General features: G+C 33.9%; 1 long non-coding RNA gene across 2 annotated transcripts in view; it reads left to right on the plus strand.

Moving 5' to 3' along the window:
- LOC103878450 overlaps window positions 1–23149 on the plus strand; it is a 152725-nt gene that overhangs the window by 7078 nt on the left and 122498 nt on the right. Inside the window, exons 1-2 of one of the 2 annotated variants that reach the window (XR_002517665.2) lie at window positions 10660–10916; window positions 12419–12533. This is a non-coding gene — a long non-coding RNA (uncharacterized LOC103878450). Of the gene's footprint in view, window positions 1–10659; window positions 10917–12418; window positions 12534–23149 lie in introns of those variants that run through there. The other variant, XR_001895984.3, reaches the window with a different exon arrangement.

Raw genomic sequence — 23149 nt, forward strand, 5'->3', positions numbered from 1 at the left:
TAAAATGTTTTATGTACTTGACACATTTTTCTTCCTTTAGTTTCTTGAGTTTGATTAAAGAAAGTTTTGGAACTAACATATGCAAACTGTGAGAGTCTATCCTCTTATTAATGAATGTCCATCATTGTCTTAGCAAACATTCAAAGGCAAATTCAATAACTGTTAAGATAGATTAATGGAAGCTTTTATATGCTTAGTAGAAATGGAACCCTAGTCTCATAAACACAATGTACTTCTCTTTGTATCTAGTAGGAATTGGCAGAAATGAGAGAGAATTAGGCTTACTGTTAGCCTTAGTGAGACTGAAGTATTAAAAAGAAAACATCACAGCCATTTACTTATCAACATTAAAGACTATTAAGATATTTGGAGGAATTTAGTTTTATAATAATACACTTTGCTACATCATTTAGTATTTGATTCACTTGAATTTATCTTTAGGGAAATAATAAAGTATTTAGCATAAATTCTAACTTTACTATATGATAAAATGTGAATGTTTTATGGAAGCATACCCAGTAAAATAGGCTTTATCAGAGGGGCTCATTTGAGTTCAGGAATAGTGCGAAGGGATGGATAATGATCACAGGAAGTCTTGGTAAAAGCACATCAATTTAGATTCTGTTTTAATCTGGTAATGGACTTTGGTGTTTAATTTGTAAATGTGAATAATTAGCATTGTTTATGGGTTTTTATAATTTTTAAAAAGCTTTGATACAAGGCCCTGAAAAGTGAAACTTGCCTGACTAATAGATGTTTAAAGAATATATTCTAAGTAATTGAATTTTCTGGTTAACTGTGTCTTTTTATTTTGCCCATGATAATTGAAAATCTTGTTCAAGTATACTGTTCAAGTATACTGTTCCTCTTTGCTGCCTTAGCAAGTGTACTATGCTAAAAATAAGCATATTCTGACTGTCTTATAGGATCAAGGTTATTATTAACTTAATGATTAATGTCAGTAACTTAAAACCACTTACACATTAAAATATTTGTTTTTAGAGTATATTTTTATGTATTCATCTGGACTTTCTATGTGTCAAGAGATGTTTTCTCGTAAAGTGAAATTAAGAATAATAAAGAGTTGTGTAAAGGTTTTTGATTTTGGTTCAGGTAACTAAGGTGTATGTATGGGTGAATGCATATATAATTATTATGTATGCAATTCATAAAATTGTAGAAAAGCAGAAACGCAAAGAGCAAAATATAAAAATCACACATAATCTCATTTCTAGTTAATCTCTTGCGATACATTCTTTGAATTTTTTCTATATATGCAATAGCATTAATAATTAAAATTAATTATATTAATAGAATATATTACCTATGTTAAATATTAAATAAATAATTCATTACATTTAATTAATATCATAATAAAAATATAATTCAATATAATATTAAATGATAAGTATAGGACACTTATGACAATATAGAAATTTAAAGAAATATTGAAATTTGGACCACAAATAGAAGAGATGAAATCAGTATTTAAGAAAGAAAAAGGTGATGGAAAGGGTAGAATATTAGAAATTCAAATGTAAATATAGGCTAACCTCTTTCTGGTGGAAGAGAGAAGTGACAGAGTAATGGGTAATTTAAAAGCTGTTTATATTAGTCTTGGAATGTCGTCAGAGAGGCAAAAATACACACATACTCAGACACATGTATATCCCCTTGGACCTAGGTGGGTGGTACTAAGGAAACACTAGGTTAGTGAGAGTAAACCACAAAGAATTCCACCATTGATGAGTAATTGAGGGTGACTCTCTTCTCGACAATGCACAATCTGTTCCAGTCCCTGACATTCAAAGAAACCAGTGTTTCTGCACAGGGAGGGGAATTTTTGGGTGTACTGAAGGATGTCTTTTCTTCCCCTGTAAGTTCAGTCACACATTTTAGAACTGGAAGGAACTTTAGAAACGTTTTAATACTAATTCATTAATGAAGGAGGATATTAAAATCCAGGGAGGTAAAGTGACATGCTGAGAGTCATTAAGGCTTTCCAATAATGGTCAAGAACTCTTGTTCCTTAATTTCCAGCCAACTCTCTTCTCAATTATTCAATGAAATCAATTAATAAACATTTACTGACTTTCTATGTTCAGGAAGATATTTAAATACAGTGATAATAAAGAAATTCAGCGCAGTATCTTTGTCTTTCAGGAATTTACATGCATGAATCAAGGCCATATATTATTATTAGACAGCGTATATTAGAAAGCAAGGCCATATATTATTAAGTTAATAATCATGTGAATTAGACTAAGCAATAACAGATATAATAAGGAGAAAGACTGCATTGGATTGGAGCCATTAGAAAATACTTTTTAAAGGAAGTAGTATAGATTTTGGAAATAATTTTCGGAGTTTCAGAGAGAACTGCCTTTGGAAATATTTATCACAATAATTTTTAATTTTCAAAATACTGCATTTGTTGCTGTTTAAAACAATGCTAATTTTGAATTTTATTTAACTTTTCTTAGAAATTGTAGTCTGTATAATTTATGCTGTAAAGTTTTTGTTAAGTTTTTTTGCTGTTATTGGTTTAAATTTGTGCAAATATTTGATGGATGCTTCAAAAAGTCTACCTTGTGATATTTATTCAAATGTTGTTGCTCTTAGTCTTTTTATTGTTTACTATACTTGTACTTTTCTATAGAAACTATGGTTCTGTTAATATTTTCTTATATTTCTATTACTTTTCCCTCATCTATTTTAATATTATGTTAGTAAGCACAAATGTTGATAACTTTTATATCTTCATGCTGGTTTGCACTGATTTTACTAATCTACAATGGCCTTGTTTATTTTACTTAATTACTTTTTCACTCGTATTCCCCTTTATCTGAAGTTACTATGCTTATCCCCACTCGTTCCTTTAATTTACCTGCTGATCTTTGCTAAATCTTTTTCTGTCTATTTACCTTTCCAAAATAGCTCATAGTTATTTTACATTTTTTGGTAACAGCTTTATTGAGATATGAATTATATATCATACAATTCAACCATTTTAAGTATAGAATTTAATAGCTTTTAGTATTGGCAAAGAGTTGTAAAGTCATCACCATAATTTTAGAACAATTTTATCACCCCAGAGAAAAATTCTGTACACTTTCATCATTATCTCCCCATCACCCTGTCCCTATCTCTAGGCAAAACTAACCTACTTTCTTTCTATATACCTTATTAGAGACATTTCATATAAATGGAATTTTACGATGTGTGGCCTTTTGTGTTTCATTTCTTCCATTTAGCGTAATATTTTCAAGGCTTATTCACGTTGCAACATGTTATCAGTCACCCATCCCTTTTTATTATAAGTGTATACCACCTCTTGCTTATCTGTTCATCAATTGATAGACATTTGGGTCTTTTTACTTTCTGGCTGTGATGAATAATGATGTTGTGATCATTTGTGCACAATTTTTTGTGTGGATTTGGGCTTCCATTTTTCCTGGGTATATACCTAGGAATGGGATCTGAGTCAAATGCTAACCATGTTCAGCTTTTGTGCGGAATTGCCAGACTTTTCCAAAGTGGTTGCACATTTTACTTTCCCAGTAGCAATGTATGAGAGTTCCAATTTCTACACACCCTTGCCGACACTATACTGTCTGCCTTTTATTATTATTATTATTTTTTATCACCCTAGTAGGTGTGACATAGTCTCTTGCTGTGGTGTTTATTTGCATTTCCCTGATGATTAAGAGTGTTTAATCTCTTTTCATATGCTTATTGGCTATTTGTATATCTTCATGAGAGAAATGCCTGTGGGACTTGGTTTTAATACAGTGTGAGGGTCATTGATTTTTAAGACAGAAGGCCAGTCTATTGACATTCAACAACTAAACCAATATCTATTTTCTGTCATTTTATGTTTCCTTGTTTTTGATATTTTACTATACAAACTTGTTTTATTTTTACTTTTTCAAATGATTTGGCAGTTACTAACATTGCTTTTAATTATTCTGATGGTTTTATTTAAAATGTTTTAAAAGTTTTCCTTATATGTCCCTAGTTATTAAAATAAGATGAAAATTTAAAAATCCTGAGTTCCATTCAGATAAGATGAAGCATTTTTGAAACTTTTAGTTTCACTTTTCACTCTAGTCCCAGATTTTGTATGTAGAGGTTTGGCTATGAGGACCAGATTACTGCTATTAGATGATCATATAATCATGTTACAAATATCCTGTTTGTAGAATTATTTGCATTCAATTCACATTTAGTAAGATTCAATTCTATTCTACATTTAATTGGATTCAATACAAGTTTGACATTTTAAATTGTTTATTATTACGTATCATTTTTGGTTTATCACTTGGTCAACTGTAGGTTGTATAAAATGTATTTTTTTTTTCAAAAAAGGTAAAAGTTGGCATATCTAAACTCTGATATATCTGGAAAATATGCTTTCACAAGTAAATAACAAATGAGATAGCAATAAAAGTTTAGATTTATAACCTTTTCCTTTTAAGATACATGATTATTAATATATTGTTAGGTAATATTTGCGACTGTAAAATAAGTTTGATGATAAACCCTTACAAATTTTTAAATTTTTATGTATTTTTTTCTCTCAGCATGTTTGAGAATATTTTTATTATTCTTGTATTTTGTATTTTTCCAAAGTATGTTACATACAGATTTTCTTTTATTTTAAGCCTTCTTTTGGTGAAACTTTTTGTTTTCCTTTATTCTTCACTTTATAAAAGTATTTTTAATTGTGCTGTAGCTTTTTTTTTTTTTTTTGCAAAATTGCTCTCTTTTTCTTAAGTATTAAGTTTTAAATTGAGTCTTTCTTTTCTCTTAATTCAGCCCACTTCAATTGTATTGAATTATGTTCAACCACTATCTATTGAGCATCATTACATACTGAGCTTTGCTGAGCATTGATGACAGATATAGCCCTTGCCTCATAGAGTTGAAAGTCTAGCTGACAAAAGCAAATATTAAAATATAAATTATATTTGGGATGTGTGCAATGGAAGGGGAAGGAAATAGGCATGAGGTGAGTAATCTTATTTTATCAGTGAGGCCAGGGAAGGCTTTCCAGAGAAAGTAAAAAGTAATGTGAAATTTCAGGATGAGTAAGATTAAATGAGGGTCACAGTGATACTGGTGGTAATGAATGGATGGTAGCTCGGGAGTGGTAGGGGACAAAAAGATTGCTCAGGTCACTCGGAAAGAGCAAAACAAAACAAAATCCAGATGTGCCATAGAGCAAGGGTCACCAAACTATAAGACATCATCTGATCTTGTAAAATAAAATTTTATTGGGTGACAGTCATGCCCATTGTTTACATAATGTCTATAGCTGCTTTCATGCTACGATGGCAGAGTTGAGTAGTTGCAGAAAGACTTTATTAGGTGCAAAACATAGATTGGTTATTATCTGGCTCTATCAAAAAAGTTTGTCAACCTCTGTCTATATGTCTGACTATCTATCTATCTATCTATCTATCTATCTATCTATCTATCTATCACAGTTGGACCACACCACAAGATTCAGAGCACCCTAAGCATATATTTTGTGGGAGGGCAAATTCATGTTCTTACTATCTTTGAGTTATGTGGGGAAAACATCGGTTATATATCTAATTTCCTCCCAATATTCTCCACTGATTTGTAGTTTATGAAAATCCTCACATCCTGACAATTATTAGCCTCACTGTCATCAGCTTTTGTTTTCTTCTGGATATTGGTCTGCGTTAGTCAGGTTTCTCCAGAGGTACAGAACCAATATGATATATGTATTTATAAAAGGGAGTTTATTAAGGAGAATTGGCTCATGGGATTACAAGACAAAGTCCCACCATAGGCCATCTGCAAGCTGGGGAGAGAAGCTGGTAGTAACTCAGTTCAAGTGCAAAAGCCTCAAAATCAGGGAAGCTAACGTTGCAGCCTTCAGTCTGTCACCAAAGGCCAGAGAGTCCCAGGAAGATGCTGGTGCAAATACCTGAGTCCAAAGGGTGAAGAACCTGGAGTCTGATGTCCAAAGACAGGAGGAGCAGAAGCAAGTATCTGGCAAAGGAAGAAGAAATAGAGCCAGAAGACTCAGCAAGCAAACTTATCCCACCTTCTTCCACCTGCTCTGTTCTAGCCATGCTCAGTCCATTGGATGGTGGCCACCCACACTGAGAGTGGGTCTTCCTCTCCCAGTCCATCAGCTCAAATGTCAATCTCCTCTAGCAACACCCTCACACCTAAAAACAATGTTTCACAAGCCATCTAGGCATTCCTCAACTCAGTCAAGCTGATGCCTAATATTAACCATCACAGGGTATTTCAGAGATAAATTATGAGAGACCACAACAGGAAAACCTACACAGATACAATTATAAAAATGAATTATGTGTACCACTTGAGATGTTAATAATATAGTATTCTATCTTTGTTGGGTTAGGGATTGGTGACCTGGCCTAATCTTTACCCTCTAGGTTGTTCTAATCTAATTATTGATGTCATTATTCTTTCAATTATCTGGTCTTAAAATATTCAGTAAATCTTGATGCTCTCCTCTATTCTTATCTATCTTGTCCCTTCCTTTCTGATTAATAAAATAATCCAAGCCTGTATACACTGGCATTGGTGTGCTTCTTGGTCTCTTTTTCTCCAGTTGCCCTTCTGCAAATACCCATTTGTGCACTTGGCCAGGTTAAGAGGTACAACGCTAATTATCACTAGTGTCCCTGTCCTTACTCCATTGTCAGAAAACTCCCGTGATGCTCCATTGCATGTATCAGGGTTTGACAAATTATGGGTCACATCTGACACCTTGCCTGCTTTTGTATGGCCTGTCAGCCAATAATGGTTTTTACAGCTTTAATGGTTTCAAAAAAATCAAAAGAATAATGCCATCTTTGGATATATGAAAATTACATGAAATTTAAATTTTAGCATTCATACATGGTGTTACTGGGACACAGACACACTGATTTCTTGATATAATATCTATATCTTCTTTCACCTACCATGGCAGAGCTGAATAGTTGTAATGCAGATGGTATGTCCTGAAAAACCTAATATATTGATTATCTGGCCCCTTAGAGAAAAAAAAAAGAATTGTCAACCTCTGGCATATAGGAATGCCAACTTCTTCTTATTACTTATTTTATGTAATCTGACCTCTACTTATTTTCCAACCCCAACTCTTCCTACACCAATCCTCAACCAAGTTGACTCTTTTACTCCTTTGTAAATGTGAGCATTTCTGCTTTTACTTTCCTATAGTGTGGACCCTGCCCACACTTCTGGCTCTTTGTTTCTGCTTAAGGACTGCTTTTTCTTCAGGATTGATTAAAATTTAGCCTCACTTATAGTCTTCCTTTATTTGTCCCACCTTTAGTGTGTAACATGTAATAGCTGCTTCTTTAGTTATGTTAATCAGTCCCTAAATTTCAACGATATATTTCTAAATTATGCCGTAGTTTGCTTGGGTGTTTCCTAGGCAGCCTTCCGCATGGGTCAAGTAATTCAGGGATCAAGTAGCTTTCCAGCTTGTGATGCTGCTAGCTTCTACATCTCCACTGGACTTTGCTGAAACCCTTGCATTTAGCATGAAATAGCCATAGTAAGAAAAATGGGAAAGCCTGTTTCATGGCTGGCCTGGAAGTGGTGTACATAATTTTCCACTTACATCGCTTTTGGCAGCATCAAATTACACGGCAGCAAGCTAACTGCAAAGGAAACTGGAAGATGTGGTCTTTCTTAGCATCCAGGAAAAAAAAAAAAAGGAATTGGTGAACATCTAGCTGGGTTCTACCACATTACCAAATAGATGTTAACTGTTTTTGGACTGTTTGAGGCAAGAAATTGTGCTCCTATTTATATCTGTAGCCATGTGGCACGTTGCATTGTAGGAGCTAAGTAAATATATCTTGATGATGCTTATGCCAACTTCACATTCATTTTAAGTCTGTAAAGTCACCTTCTTTTTAAGTTATTGGCTCATTTGAGATGCCAGGCTAATTTCAGCCACTGTTACGTACACTGAAGCACTATCTTATTTTAGTGACTTGAAAGGGACCATCATACTAGCTAATATCTACCAGCAGAAAATTCCTTAGAAGTGTTTTTACCCTAGAACCTCAATCTTTATTTTAGGGTCACGTCATTATCAGAGTGGCTAGATTTGTACTGGTTTAGCCAAGTGTCTCCTAGATCCTAATATGCGATTAAGATTGTATTAGAAAGTCTTTGTTATACAATGAAACTGATGATAAGAGCAAATTCTAAATATGCTTTGGATGTAAACTTTCCATTGCAATGACAAAATTGGCTAAGTCTCAACAATAGTAACAAATGTCCCTCTTACTCAAATGAACCCTGTGTGGCATTTTCTGTGCACAAAGAAGCAGTTGCTTTCTCATTGCACTCAAGGTTGACTCATCATTATTGTTCAGTTCCTAATGAACCCTGATAAAATATTCAGTGATGCCTCAAATTTTTATATTTTTCTTAAAGGAGTTTTGAAATGATGCTCTTGAGCGTATAACTAAAGGTATCCTATAATAAAAGTACGTAAAAATGGGTCAACAAAATGAAAGTGTCAATAAAAATGGTCTCTATGATGACTTCTAAAGGATGCTTGCTGCTGACCTGGCTTTTATTTCTTCTTTAAATATTAATTGTTTATTTGCTGGTTTGAAAGCGTAGCTTTGAGTACCGATGGGTCTATAGCTGCACATTTTTGTCTTTTTATTCATTTGAAAGAGAAAACTGGATTCTACTACTCCCTTGAGGAGCGCAGGGGTTTGCATGCGAGTTTCACCTATATGTAATATGTTGTTGCTACACTTGCTGAGTCTCCATGTTTTGTTTTAATACCTAGATGTGCTAGAGATGTTGGTGAGGAAATTTGCCCTGGTAATATAGCAGAGCAATAAAAAGAAAAAAGTAAAGAGCAAAGGCAGCACTTTCCATTCTGAATGTGTCTCTTTCTAATCCTATCTCAACTCTTCACACTTCCCAAGGAGGTAGTTCAATAGAATGGAAATTATAAACTTCGGTGTGTAACCAGTTTTTCATCCTGCGATTTAAAACAGCATGACTCTCACGGGGATTCTTCATCTATAAAACGTGGGATATCAGCTATTTCAGAAGAATGTTTTGAGACTTAATTTTGATAATGGGTACAAAACAGATACCATCCATGAAAGCATGCATTTTGCATATTCATAAAACCTCTGTGTGTATCTTAGTTTGCCTGCCCTTCTGTATTTCTGACTCTATGTATGTGTTTACTTTTATGTTGCTGAAGGACATGTGCCTTTGAAAACTGCCTTCAAAACTGTTAGAAAAAGTTAGAGTGTGCCATTTATTTGTTGCTCCTCGGCACTGAACTTGCATTTCTTTGTTCTACTTTGCGCTACTGGAGCAGGACTCAGCAAACAATATTTTTTCTTTTCTTCTGGCTCAATATTAGGCTCTCCCACTGCTGCGCACAGAGGGAGATTGTGAGGCTGGAGGGAGAAGAGGGGACTTGCTGCTTTCTGGTTTTGGGTTTCACATGGTGATGAGTAGCTCTGTTTGTTCTGAAATTCATGGGTTTCACTGCATTGGTGGGCAAGGAGTTTTTGAATCTCACACTTACAACCTCTATGTTTCTTCTTATTCACTTTTCTCTCAGCCCTTAGGGGAGGGAGCCACTTCCTGCAGTTCCTATTTCTGTTACACCTTAGAATTCTCTTCTTCTTCATCAGTTGTTAACCACATTCTACTCTGCTTAACCACCACAGTTAACAGTTCTACATTCACTGTTCAAATTACTGGTGGGGCTTCTCTGTCCTTACTAGACCCTGATGGCTACACAGAGAAAAGTCTGGAAATATTGATTAACTTCAAAATGACTTTCTCACTTAATATATTTGAGCCAGGTATTTCACTGGGAGTATAAAAATGAATAAGACAATGCCCCTCCACTCAAGGAACTCACAGCATAGTCCATTTATTTTGTATCATAGAATCATACTGTGGAAGGGATATTTGAGATTGGTTTGTTTAGTTTTGCCACTGATTTCCAACTTGCTTCTAAAGCAACTCTACGTAAGTCATCTTCAGTCTGGGCTTCAGCACTTTCATGAGAAACCACTGCATTTTTACCTTCACAGATTACTATCCTGTTCTTTCTCATATCGAAAGAAAATGTATCACCCTTTATTTTCCATTGGAATGAATTCTACCTTCTGATATAATTGATTAATTCAATAAATATTTACTGGGCACCTTCTATGCACCACTGTTCTGGATCTTAATAATGCAAATGTAAATAAAAGCAAAGATTCCCTCACCTCATTGAGCATATATTCTAGCGCAAAGGCAAAGACGAAGTGAGTCAATGAACAAATAAAGAAGATAATACTGAGAGAGAAGGAAATAAAAAAGGTAGTACCTAAAAAAAGTGCCTACAGAGATGGAACACTCCTTTTAGGAATGTGGTCATCAAAGTCCTCTCTGGGAACATCATCAGAAATGGTTCAGCGTTACAGATCTGACAAAAGTGGGCACAAAAACAAGTGGTACAAGATGTGGCCTGAGTGGTTACAGGCCCACATGTGATTAGCAATAATATACACTGGGAATACAATGAGGCTTTTAAGTAGGGAGTGTCATCATTTGCTTTGCCAAAAAAAAAAAAAAAAAAATTACCTCATAAATAACTAGATAGTTATTTACTGTGTATCTCTTCCCTATCCCCTGACCTGGTGTTATCTCTCTCCCTGTTAAAAATTCTTAGCTCTTTCAACAGTCATAGCTTTCTCATAACACACTTTTCCAGGCCCCTATTATTTTAACCATCCTCAAGACTTATACTATTTATTTCCCCAGATCCCAGAATTAAAGACTTTATTTTTATTATAAATATGACTTACCAATGTATATGAAGGGAGCCTGTCAACTTATTAGAGCACTGGGTAAGTATTAGCTGATTAGAAAAAAAATATTATTAAAAGTGAGTTTAGTTATGTTCTTGACTTTTGCTGAGCTGGGGCTTAGTTAATGTGAAATATGGTGAAGTCAGATGGTTTTAATCTTACATTTCATTTTTGTGGAATTGGATTCTTGTGTCTGAATTCAAACATTTTAAAAGTTGTCTGGTTGGTATTATCAAAGAGTTTTTATCCTAGATATCTTTTACTTTGAAAGCATCTAGGTAGATACGAATCACCTTTCAGAAACTGCTGTGATTAGGAATCAGATGTGAGTGATTGTGAAGTATTTGAGTGAACTTTGGAAATTAACACTAGAATTCTGACACTGTCAAAGTGACCTATGGAATTTCAGTCTTTGAGAGTTTCTTAAAATTATTTCCTGCTGTTCCATACCAGAGGCTCTAGAAAGAGAGTTTTGTTATAGAGAGGGAAGAAAGTATCTTGATTCTGTGCTAAAATACATAAACAATCCTTTGGCTAAGTTGGATTTATGACAACATACATGTGGAACCTGGAAATAAGGAATAGATTTGAAGTCAATAGAGAAATCTGTGAGAAATATTTTTAAAAGACTTATATTTGCATTAGAAGATATCTGAGAAATAAGATAAATGATTTCACTTGAAAAACATTTCTCAAAAATTAATATACACAGGGGCTACTCTTTCTGGACTTCTTTTTCTGTAAGCAAACTTAAACCTTACTGTAATAGGGTTTTCTTTGTGTGTAGATGAATCAAATCCTAACTTATTGAGAATTTTGTCCACAAATATGGATGAATTTAATTTGATGTTTCACAGGAAATCTCTTCTATGAAGTCAGCTCTGTTAGACTAAACTCAGCCAAGTTTAAACTCAGCTAAGTCTAACATGGCTTATTTGATCATTTGAGCAAAAATTTGAAATTAATGTCATCAAGGAAAATGTGTCATGTTTCTATTTCTATGGATTCCTCACAGTAGTCCAAAAATATTGACTGAATTTAACTCTCTTTTTTACTGAATAATCATGCAGTTCATATTAAGTGAAAACTAGGGGAGAAAGTAGATCTCTACTTCTGACTTTTATCTTTGCTGGCAGGCATAAGTATACATGCGCATGCACACACACTCTCTCTCACACACACACATACCACACACACACACACACACACACACAGGGGGAGAGAGAGAGAGACACAGAGAGAGAGAGCGAGAGAGAGCACATTTTCTACAAACCAATACCGTGAAACAAAATAGTGCCTCTTCTTTTTTTCTTCCAAGACCTTCAAATGCAAGTAAGGTTAAGAGTCTTTGGCTCTTTGTCTACCTTTTAGTGCAAATTACCTTTAAGATGAGGGCCCTTACCTTAATCATAATGGATTTAGCCTGCCCTGCTATATAATACTGACAACCCATGTCTTATTAATGAGTATTTCAAGCATCCATTCTTTTGTATCTTGTCTTATATGACAGGAAAACACACCAATATATCTTTTCTCCTCAGTTCATCACAGGTTTTGACAACAGGAGTGTGAGCAATGACAAAAAGGCCCGGAGATTAAAAAGATGCCTCTGCTGCTCCACAACATGTCTCAGAATCTCCTTTCTTGAAATCACAGGTAACTGATCACCTTACCATTGCTAAAGTCTGTTTAAAAGCAGACTTAAATTGCCAATGGAGTCAACAGCAATTAATTTTACTATACCCAACATGAGAAGAACTGATCAAAATCCATGTTTCTAAAGGTCTGACTACAAAAGCAAATGATTTAGGCACTGTTCCGTATCAAGAATCTTTCATCATAACCGTAGAATATTGTCTCTATAAGCCTGTGAAATGCCATAGAAAACATTGGAACATAAAATAGTTCCAATCTATTATTTTTAGCAAAATTAGTGGCAATGTTTGCTGATTCTTAGCAAGATAAATACCCGTATCACCTATGGTTATTTCTTTCTAGTGTAATAGTGGTGGGTGATTGCTGAAGATAACTTTTTTTTTTTCAAGCCAGAAACTTGAGGGATCAACTTGTCTTCTCTTTATCTGTCACAACTTCCTGTCTACCCTTTAACTTTCTCTCTCTGTCTCTCTCTCTCGACAATTTGATTGACTCTACATTATCACAGTCTTTGGAATTTTTCAATTTTAATTCATGCTTATTGTACCTACCATATTTCAGAGCACCACCATCATTCTCTAATGTTACCTAACTGGTCTCCTTGCCTTTCTTCTTGAAGCTTCTGCAGTTTATTTCTGTATTCATCACATGTTAATCTTGTTTTTAAATCAATAAACATTTTTAAAAATAGTTTTAAATTTACAGAAGAAATGAGCAGAGAGTACAGAGAATTCTCATATTCTCACCCCTGTCCCACAATTTCTACAGTTATGAATATTTTATAGTCATGTGGTTTGTTGTAATAAACCAATATTGATACATTATGATGAACTAAAGTCCATGATTTAAATTTGGATTTGCTCTTTGTATATTACAGTTCTATGGGCTTTCACAAATGCATGATGTCATGTAACCACCCCTTACAGTATTATACAGAGTAGTTTTACTGCTCTAGGAATTTCCAGTTCTTTACTAACTTATGTCACAGCCCCACTGTGAGCCCCCAGCAACCACTGATTTTTTACTGCCTCTGTAGGTTTGACTTTCCTATAATGTCATATAATTGGAATCATACATTATGCTGCCTTTTCAGACTGGCTTCTGTCACTTGGCAATATGCACGTAAGGTCCCTTCATCTCCTTTCATGGCTTGGTAGCTCATTTCTTCTTAGCACTGAATAGTATTCCACTATATGATGTCTGAATGCTGATCTATTCATTCGCATATTGAAGGACATGGTGATTGTTTCCAGTTTTTGGTGAGTATAAATAAAGTTGTGATTAAAATCTCCAGGCATGCTTTTGTTTTGAATTTAACTTGGTAAATACCTAGAACTTCAACTGCTAGATTATATGATATGGTTATGTTTAGGTTTGTAAGACTCAAACTTTCTTCTAGAGTGGCTATATCATTTTGCGTTTCTACAGCAATACATAAGAGTTCCTGTTGTTCTACATCCTCGGAAGCATTTAATATTGTCAGTATTTTGAATTCTAACCATTGTAATAGGTGTGTGGTAGTATCTCATTGCCGTTTTAATATTTTATTCCCTAGTGACCTATAATGTTGAGCATTTTTGTGTGTGCTTATTTACTATATCTTCCTTGGTTAGATGTCTGTTCAGATCTCCTGTCTATATTTAATTGAATTTCTTATTTCCTTATTGCTGAGTTTTAAGAATCCTTACATGTTTTGGTTACAAATTCTTTATCAGACATGTGTTTTGCAAATATTTTCTCCCAGTCTGTGACTTGTCTTTTCATTTTTAAATAGTGTTTTTCATAGAGCAGAGGTTTTTGTTTTAATAAAGTCCAACTTATCAATTTTTTTCTGTCATCTATCATGGTGTTAGTGTTACATCTAAAATTTCCTCACCAAAACAAAGGTCACCTGGATTTTCTCCAGTGTTATTTCTTAGTTTCATAGTTTCAGGTTTCATAGTTTTGAATTTTAAATTCAGGTATACGATCCATTTTGAGTTAATTATTATGTAAGGAATAAAGTCTTCGTCTTTATTCATTTCCTTAACGTACGGATGCACAACTTTTCTAGTACCATTTATTTGAAAGACTATCATTTCTCCATTGAATTGCTTTTGTTCCTTCAAGAAAAATTAGTTGACTTGGTATGTGTGGGTCTATTTCTGGGCTTTCTATTTTGTTGCATTGACCTATTTGTCTATTCTTTCTCATCACATTGGCTTAATTATTGCAGCATCAAAAAAGTATTGAAGTCGAGTATTCTCAGTCTTCCTACTCAGCTCCTCCTCCTCCTCATCTTCTGTTTTATGTTGGCTATTCTAGGTCTTTTGTCCTTCCATATAAACATTAGAGTTAGTTTATTGACATACTGATTTTTCTCATTTAGTCTGAGTCTTGATGTGATAGATTATATTAATTGATTTTCAAATGTTCAACAGTCCTTGCATAGCTTGAATAAATTCCACTTGGTTATAATATATAATTATACACTATTTTAAAACTGTTGAATTAGATTTGCTAATATTTTGTTTAGAAATTTTGCATCTATGTTCATGAGAAATACTAGTCTGTGGTTTTCCCTTCCTGTAATGTCTTTGGTTTTATTATTAGGGTAATTTTGGCCTCATTGAATGAGTAAAATGTGTTAACTCTGCTTTGATAGTCTGAAAGAGCATGTATAAATTTGGTATAATTTCTTCCTTAAATTAGTAGAATTAATCAGTACAACCATTTGAGCCTGTGCATTCATTATTGACAGGTTATTATTGATTCAATTTCTTTTATAGATATAGGCCTATTCAGATTACTTATTTCTCTTATAAGTTTTGATAGTTTGTGTATCCAAAAAATTAGTTCATTTCATCTGTCATCAAATTTATAGATAGTGTTGTTCATAATATTCCTTTATAATCCTTTTACTATTCATATGACCAGTAGTGATAACCATTCTTTCATTTCTGATATCAATAATTTATTTCTTCTCCAACTTTTTATTGGATAACCTAGCTGGAATTTTGTCTATTTGATTGATTTAAAAACAAGAACAAAACAAATAAAAACCCACCAAATTTGGTTTCTTTGATTTTTTTTCTAGTGATTTTGCATTTTAAATTTAATTGGTTACTGCTATAATTCTTATTATTGCTTATTTGAGGTTTAGATTGTTCTTTTTGTCTCATATTCTGATGTTGGGAGTTTATTGATTTTAGATCTTTCTTCTTTTTTAATATATGCAATGAATACTATAAATTTCCCTCTAATCACTGCTTTTGCTGCATCCCGTAAATTTTGATAAGTTGTATTTTCATTTTTATTTCGTTCAAAATATGTCAAAAGTTCTCTTAAGATTTCATCTTCAATCCCTACATTATGGAGAAGTATGTTATATAATGGCCAAATGTTTTTGAATTTTCCTGATAATTTTTATTGCCTTCTAGTTTAATTCCATTGTGGTCTGATAACATGCTTTGCATAGTACCCATTCTTTTACATTTGTTCAGGTTTGTATAGTTTCTATTCCTTTAAACTTATTAAACCCAGAATGTGGTCTATCTTGGTGAATGTTTCCATGTGAGCTTAAGAATAACTTGTGAACCAGGTGTGGTGGCTCACGCCTGTAATCCCAGCACTTTGGAAGGCTGAGGTGGGTGGATCACAAGGTCAGGAGTTCAAGACCAGCCTGGCCAAGATGGTGAAACCCCATCTCTGCTAAAAATACAAAAATTAGCTGGGCGTGGTGGCGGGTACCTGTAATCCCAGCTACTTGGGAGGTTGAGACAGAGAATTGCTTGAACCTGAGAGGCACAGATTGTAGTGAGCTGAGATCGCACCATTGCATTCCAGCGTGGGTGACAGAGCGAGACTCTGACTCAAAAACAAAACAAAACAAAACAATAACTTGTATTCCTCTGTCATTGGAGTCGTTGGATAAAGTATCCTGTAAATACTGAATAGATCAAGTTCATTGAAACTCATGTTCAGGTCAACTCTATCCCTGCTTATTTTCTAACTTCTAAACCTGTCAATCACTGACAGAAAGATGTCGAAGTCTCCAACTATCACAGTGAATTCATCTATTTCTCCTTGCAGTTCTATCAGTTTTTGCCTCATGTATTTTGATGCTCTGTTGTTAAGTACATACACATTAAGAACTGTTTTACTTTGGAGAATTGACTCGTTTGTCATTTATGTAATAACCTTCTTTGTACCCCATCATTTTCCTCACTCTGAAGTGTTTTTTGTCTGAGATTAATATAGCTACTCTAGCTTTCCCTTGATTGGTATTAACATGTTTTTAAAATATATTCCTTTACTTTTAATCTGTCTGTGTCTTCATATTTAAAGCTGGATTCCATCTTTTAATTGGTAATATTTAGACCAGTATTAAAACATAAAACGATTGTTACAAAGTTGTATTAATATGTACTATGTTTGTAAATGTTATCTGTTCATTTCACTTGTTTCTTTTTTTAATCTTCCCTCTTTTTCTGCCTTCTCTGGTTTTGACTGAGCATTTTATATGCCTCGATTATGTCTTCTTCATGACATATTAATTCTACTTCTTTTTAAATACTTTTATGTGGCTGCACTAGAGTTTGCAAAATACATTTAAAACTAATCTAAGTTCACTTGCAAATAACACGTGAGGGACAGTGCAGGCATCTTACAATATAGCACTCCTGGTTCCTCCCTCCCTAACCTTATAACGTTGTCTTTCATTTCACTTATCCATATGCTATAATCACCCAATACATTATTGTTATTTTTGCTTTAAACCAATGATTATCTGTTAGATGGATTAACAAGAAGAGAAAAGGAATCTATTTTATTTTTACTTATTTCTTTTCTTATGCTTTTCCTTCCTTTATGTGGATCCAAGTTTTAGACCTGCGTCATTTCCCTTCTCCCTCAGGATTTTAATATTTTCTTGTCGGGGAGGTATATTGGTGATAAATTCTCTCAGCTTTTGTTTGAGAAAGTCTTTATTTCTCTCTTACTTTTGAAGGATAATTTCACTAGATACAGATTTCTAGGGTGGTGTTTGTCTTCCTTTCAGCGCTGTAAATATTTCACTCTGCTCTTTTCTTGTTTTCATGTTTTTTGACGAGAAGTCAAGTGCAGTTCTTTTCCTTGACCGTCTAATAGGTAAAATGCTTATTCCCTCCCCTTCTTACTTCTTTCAAGACACTCTCCTTTTCTTCGGTTTTCTGAAGTTTGAATATGATATTCCTAGGTATAGGTTGTTTTTTTTCTTCTGTTTATCCTGATTGGATTTTTTGGAGCTTCTCAGATCTGTGGTTTGATGTATATCATTAATTTTTGAAAAGTCTCAGCTTGTATTACTTTAAATTTTTTTCTCCTTTCTCTCTTCTCCTCTTTTCCAATTACAGACATTTTATACCTTTTTTATATTGCCCCATAGTTTTTGGATATTCTGTTCCTTTAATTTTTTTTTTTCATTTTAAAATTCACTTTGGAAAGTTATTATTGATGTGTCTTCAAAATCACTGATTCTTTTCTTGGTTGTGTTCAGTATATTGAAATAGGTGTTCATTTTTGTTATACTGCTTTTCTTTTTTGCTGCAATTTTTTATTATTATACTTTAAATTTGGGGATACATGTGCAGAACATGCAGGTTTGTTACCTAGGTATACACGTGCCATGGTGGTTTGCTGCACCCATCAACCCATCATCTACATTAGATATTTCTCCTAATGCTGTCCCTCCCCTAGTCCTGACCCCTCAATAGGCCCCAGTGTTTGATGTTCCCCTCCCTGTGTCCATGTGTTCTCATTGTTCAGCTCCCACTTATGAGTGAGAACATGTGGTGTTTGGTTTTCTGTTCCTGTGTTGGTTTACTGAGAATGATGGTTTCCAGCTTTATCCATGTCTCTGCAAGAACATGAACTCATCCTTTTTCAAGGCTGCATAGTATTTCATGGTGTATATGTGCCACATTTTCTTTATCCAGTCTATCATTGATAGGCATTTGGGGTGGTTCCAAGTCTTTGCTATTGTGAACAATGCTGCAGTAAACATATGTGTGCTGCTTTTGCTTTTTTACATTTCCTTTTGATTCTTAAGAGTTTTATTTTTTTTTCTGTTCATCTGTTCTTTCATGTTGTCATATCTTTCCATTAGAGTCCTTAGCGTATTTATCACAGTTTTTAAAGAGTCCTTCTCTAATAATTATACTATCTGTGTTACATCAGAGTCTGGTTTTGATGCTTGTATTGTCTCTTCAGACTGAGTTTTTCTTGCCTTTTCAAGAAAAACCTTTGGAAGCTGGACATTATGGATCAGATAATAGCAACTGAGGTAACTAGGACTTCAGTGTGAAGCTTTATATTAATCTATCCAGGAGCTTGCCCTTTTTTCATGTTTCTATAGATGAATGTGAGAGAGGATTTAGGTTCCTTCAGTTTCTTATTTCTTTCATTCCCTGTTTTGTTTGTGTTCCTAAGAATTTTTAAATAGAACCTATGTCTTTAAGGTCTTTTGATTTTAATCTACCATCCTTATACTGAAGCCCTGCTGATGTGGTGATCTTGGAGGGGAAAACATTCCATAATCTTACGATTATGTCAATTTTTGCTGGGCTTTAGTCCCTGGGCTGTAACTCTCCAATAGATTTCTTAGTCTGTTTTTTTTTTTTTTTAACCTCTCTAGACATGAAGGCTAGAGTTGGCTCTGGTATTTAACAGTTTTTGACAGGGTAAGCCTTTCTTATGGAGAACCTCTGAATATATTTCAAAATGCTTGCTTTTGCATTCCTCCCGCCTAAGACAGGAGGGTGTTTTTTCTCATATTTTCACTTTGACGGCCTAGTAGGGTTCCTGGAGCTAAAATTCGCAAAAGCATGGAGATTCCACCCAAGACTGAACTGCTTAGATTTTTTTTTAACAGCATATGATCGATTAGGAAACATATTCACAACACCTATGATATAGGAATTAATAGTATTCATATATAAAGAGCACAAGACAACAATTTCAATGAAAATTAGGACAAAAGACATGAATAAGAAATGTACCTGAAAGACATACCTATAAATGTATTTTAAAAGTTTACCTTTGCCAAATTTTAAATTTTATCTTATTGTGGTTAGGGCACTTAACATTAGATCTATTCATTTAACAAAGGTTTAATTGTGCAATATGTCTTGATAACTGTAGGTATGATGTTTTATAGCAGGTTTCTAGAACTTATTTATCTTGTATAACTGAAACCATAGCCATTGATTAGGAGCTCATCATTTCCTCCTCCTCCCAGAGTCGGTGACTGTTAGGAATACTGACATAGACTGAATGTGTCCCTTCATTCAGAGCCTTTATAAATAGGATTAGTGCCCTTATAAAAGATGCCTCAGAGAGCTCCCTCGCTTCTTTTGCCATAAGAGAACTCAGCAAGAAGGTGGCTGTCTATGAACCAGAAAGGGGGCCCAGAAACTATGTATGCTAGCACCTTGACATTGCACTCTCTGGCCTCTGGAACTGTGAGAAATAAATTTCTGTTGTTTACAAACCACACAGTTTATAGCAGTTTGTAACAGCAGCCTGAACAGACAAAGACAAACACTTAAATAGTAATTTTGATGAATTGCTAAAGGCTGAGTATAATCTAGCTTGAAAATTACAAGTTCCAAAGGAAAATATCCCCAGAATTTTAAACTCTCAAGCTAGCCTATGCTCACCCTTCAACAATTTATCAAAATTACCATTTAATTATTTCTATCAGTTACTGCCTTCAGGAACTTCTACTCCTAGGAAGCTGATTTTAACTGTGGTTTGAGGTATTCTCCTCTCTCTGAAGATTGGGGGGTTGTGGTTTGCCCTGTGATACCAGTTCTCTGATGATTGAGAAAAGTCATTGGTTTTCAGTTTGTTCAGTTTTTTGTTGTTATGAGGGTGGTAGTGATGACTTCCAAGCTATTTATGTGTTGGAGCTGAAAGCAGAAGTCCTAATTTTTTTCCATCTAATTTTTTTTAAGTAATGGCTGTGCTGAAATGTAATTAACATTCACATGTCAAAGTTTACATATTTGTAGTGTACAATTGAAGGATTTTTAGTATATTCACAATTCTCTGCAAGTATTGTGACAATCAATTTTAGCATATTTTTATCACCTCATAAAAATGCCCGTGCCCATTATCTATCACTTCCCACCACTATCTTCTAACCTGGTTAGCTACTAATCTAATTTTTGTCTTTGTAGATTGGTCTGCTCTAGACACTTCATATAAATGGAATTATATCGTATATGGTCTTTTGTGACTGTTTTCTCTTACTTAGCATAATGTTTCAAGATTCAGCTATGTCACACTTCCTTTTTATTGATAATAAAAATAATATTTAAAAAGTGGAATAATAGTCTATTGTATGGATGTAACACATTTTCTTTAGCCATTTGTCAGTTGACGGTCATTTGAAATATCTCCACCTTTTGACTATTTTAAATAATGCTTTTATAAATATTTGCATGTAAGTTTTTATGTGGACATGTTTTCATTTCTGTTGGGTATTTACCTAGGAATGAAATTCCTGAGTCATATGGTAACTCTATATTCAGCCTTTTGAGGAACTACCAGAATGTTATCCTAAGCAGCTGTCCCATGTTGCATTCCCACTTAGTGTGTGAGGGTTTCAATTTTTTTCCACATCCTTACCAACACTGGTTATTTTCTGATTTTTAAATTATGACCATCCTATTGAGTATGAAGTGGTATCTCATTGTGGTTTTTATTTGTGTTTTTCTCATTGCTAATGACGTTGATCACCTTTTTATGTCTATATTGGCCATTTACATACCTTCTCTGGAGAAATATCTATTTATCTCCTTTGCTTATTTTTAATTGGGTTATTTATATTTTTGAGTTATAGTTTTCTATTTATTTTAGATAGAAGTGCCTCATCAGCCCGGGTGTGGTGGCTTATGCCTGTAATCCCAGTGTTCGGGAAGCAGGTGGATCACTTGAGGTCAGGAATTTAAGACCAGCCTGGTCAACATGGCTAAACCTTGTCACTACCAAAAAATACAAAAATTAGCAGGGCATGGTGGTGTGCACCTGTAATCCCAGTTAGCTGAGAGACTGAGGCAGGAGAATTGCTTGAACCTATGAGGTGGACATTGCAGTGAGCCAAGATTACACCCCTGTACTCCAGCCTGGGTGACAGAGCAAGACACTGTCTCAAAAAGAAAAAAAAAAAAAAAAAAAGTGCCTCATAAGATTTGCAAATATTTTCACCCAATTTGTGGGTTGTCTTTTTATTTTTTTATAGTGTCCTTTAAAATTCCACTTATAGTATCATTAAGAATAATAAAGTATTTAGAAACAAATTTAGCAAAAGAAGTATGAAACTTATACTTTGAAAACTATGAAACTGTGTTAAAAAATTAAATAATCAAAATAAAAAAAAGAGCCTCATATTCATGGATTGAATTTTTTTAAGTTGGCAATACTTCCCCAATTTATTTACGGATTCAACACAATCCTATCAGAATCCCAGCTGAATTTTTGTAGAAACTAACAAGTTGATTCCACATTCATCTAAAATTCCAAGAAACACATAATAACCCAACAAACTTGAAAAGGAACAAAGTTGGAGGACTTTGTTATACTAATAACAAATAATAATAAATAAATAATACTTCATTATTTGCAAACTTACTGCAATTAAACAGCAATTGAGAAAGTATGGTATGGCTTGAGGATACACATCTAGATCAGTGGAATGGAATCTACAGTCTAAAATAAACCCATGTGTCTGTGGTCAATTAGTTATTGGCAAATGTGCCAAGACTATTCGATGGGGGAGAGAATAGCTTTTTCAACAAATAGTGCTTGGATAACTGACTAACCATGTGTAAAAAAACAAAATTGGACTCACACTTCACATTATATACAAAAATTAACTCAAAGATTCAAATCTAAGAGCTAAAACTACAGAACTCTTAGAAGAAAATAGGAGTAAATCTTAATGACCTTGGATTTATCAATGAATTCTTAGAATGACACCAAAAGCACAAGCAACAACAGCAACAAAAATAGATAAACTAGATCACTAAAAGTTCCAGTCAACAGAATCTGATAACATTACTTTTTGACTCAATATTTTTCAACAGATTCTTATTGACTAAGAGCATACTCTTAAGCATATCACATATGCTTTTGCATTAAAAGATGCCATCCTAAAGAACTCAATATATTTTAATTTAAAATAATATCTACCTACCTATTTACATCTTTGTTTATGTATTAATATTTATTTTTCTAGCTGTGGATGAGTAGTAGTATGGGCATATTGTAAATTGCTTACTTTTATACTTATGATGTTTATTACTTATAAACATATATTCAATAATAAAAGTTCATATGGTCTTCAAATTATAAAAATAAATGTAATAATAACAGTGTAATCATTTTCATTCATCACAGGCTTACCTTATCCTGCTTAGTACATTTATCAAACATTAGTCTTATAGGCTGGATTCTTTTGAGATTGTTTTACACTCTACATTCCACTTTTTAAAAGTCTCTGATTCAGGAAACATTTATTATTTGGGTTTCACTGGGTTGCAAAGGGATTCAGGAAACTCAAAGACAGTGAAAAGCTGTGAGCATACCCCTGGGAT

Source organism: Papio anubis, chromosome 13, assembly GCF_008728515.1.
Source record: "Papio anubis isolate 15944 chromosome 13, Panubis1.0, whole genome shotgun sequence".
Classification (NCBI taxonomy): Eukaryota; Metazoa; Chordata; class Mammalia; order Primates; family Cercopithecidae; genus Papio; species Papio anubis.